Source organism: Dioscorea cayenensis, chromosome 20, assembly GCF_009730915.1.
Source record: "Dioscorea cayenensis subsp. rotundata cultivar TDr96_F1 chromosome 20, TDr96_F1_v2_PseudoChromosome.rev07_lg8_w22 25.fasta, whole genome shotgun sequence".
Classification (NCBI taxonomy): Eukaryota; Viridiplantae; Streptophyta; class Magnoliopsida; order Dioscoreales; family Dioscoreaceae; genus Dioscorea; species Dioscorea cayenensis.
The window spans coordinates 22,020,067-22,022,261 of record NC_052490.1 but is presented as its reverse complement, the minus strand read 5'-3'; positions in this window follow the sequence as shown (position 1 = coordinate 22,022,261).

Genomic DNA, 2,195 nt, shown 5'->3' with positions numbered 1-2,195 from the left:
AGGTTCAATGAAATGAATACATTCTAGGGTTCATAAATGGCCAAGTACCCACTACGGGGGTTTAGCTCTCCATGGAGCTAATTACAATCAATGAAAACAAATGTAAAAGTAAAGAATCTATAGAAAACCCCCTTGATATTCATGGCGATGGTCTTGTGGAGTGTCCTCTACTCATCCAAGGGTCCCTTTGTCCGGCCTAGTATACACCTCACTAGATCGGTGCCGACGAAAGCTCTCCTACTAACCTTCTTCCAAACGGAGCGCAATGTCAGAGCCAAAGAAACTCTCCCAATCCCTACCCAATACCTCTCAAAACCATAGCCACCGCTTTCTCTCAAGTTGAGGAAAAGATGGATAAAGGAATTCTAAAATCCGGGCTGAAATCGGCCTTAAATAGGGCTGGAATCGGGAATCCACATGCCCATGTGGGCGCCCCTATGGACTTTTCGTACGGGCGTGTGGAATATCCACACCACCATGTAGATTCTTTGTTTTCATCCTTCTTCCGCCGGTTGTGAACAGTACCTGCTGCAATGTTTTGCTATAGTGCCCTGCTACAGGACTGGCCCAAAACACTCCTGAATCCATGCTTTCATTAAGGTAACATAAATTGGCACACGTTTACATCGTAGATCACTTTGCTTCTTCAATAATGGACACGTTGGTGGAGATCTTGCTATACATGCACAAGCCGAAATGCTTGAATGTGACTGCCCTTGTTCCGCTCCAAATCGTTGTGCTAACTTAAATACGAGGAGGTTAGCACACATTCCCGCATTTCGAACTAGACTTATATCTTCGCATTTGAACCTTCTCAAGATTTCCTCCAAATGGTGCATTTACGATCCGCATTGGCTTCTTTCTCTAATATTCGGCCTCACAACCCTATGTACATGAAAGTAACATAAATACACACATATTAGCATTAAAACCCAATAAAAATAATGCTCATCATAAGGAAAGATCACTTCATATTCTTATCACACAAGCATTTATCAGTATCATCAAAGATAAGAGAATGCCGCATGGCTTCGGTGAGGCAGTATGTCAACTTGTCATCGCCAACTCAAAGTGTTAACTCCGCACCATCCATGTCAATAAGAGCCTTGGAAGTGCGAAAGAATGGCCTCCCAAGTATCAATGGAACATTGATATCCTCATCAACATCCAACACTACAAAATCCACAGAAAATATATACGTGTCGACTTTCATAAGTACATCTTCAATGATGCCTCTTAGATGCCTAACTGTTCGGTTCACTAATTGAAATGTCATCCAAGTGGGTCTAGGCTCTGCCAAGCCTAGCTTCCTGAAGAATGTATAAGGCATGATGTTGATTGTAGCCCCTGAATCTGCCAATGTCTTTTCTTTACCCAAGTTACCAATGTTGCATGAAATGATAAAGCTTCAAAGGTGCTTCTTCTTGTTCAGCATACTTCTTTGGAACACCACAGAACATAAAGCATCTAGAATCACAGATGCAATCTTCTCCAACTTCTTCTGGTTAGTCAAGAGGTCCTTGAGGAAATTTGCATAACGAGGCATTTGAGACAGTGCCTCCACAAATTGGATGTTGATGTACAACTGCTTGAATAGACCCAGGAACTTCCTATATTGCTCATCATTTTAGTCATTCTTGAATCTGGAAGGATAAGGGATTCTTAGCTTGTAAGATGGGGGTGCCAACTCTTTCTCTTTGGATCTCTCCTCAATCCCCAGGACCTCGGGTAACTCAACATTAGTCTTCTCACTAGGGAGCCTACCCTCAACTTCACTACCACTTCTCAAAGTGATCGTGTTTACATGCTCTCTCAGATTGGTCTCCGTGTTGCCAGGTAAACTCCCTTGAGGTCTTTCCGAAAGTGACTTCACAATTTCTACCACTTGGTTCTCCAAGTTGTGCAATGACGCGGTGTGGTTGCGAAGTATGGCCTCAACCGATTGGAATATTGTATTCGACGATTGAATATACCTGGTCAAGGCCTTCTCGAAATCGGTCATCTGATTCTCCAACCCTGAATCTCTATTCTCCATGTTCGGGGCTTGTTATTATTGTTGGAAACCCGGCGATGCCATAGTCTTTTGTTGCCCTTGATTACTCCAAGAAAGGTTTGGGTGGCTCCTCCAATCTGGATTGTAGGTATTGCTATATGGATTTCCTTGAACTCTCATTGTATTACCCATAAAGTCAACT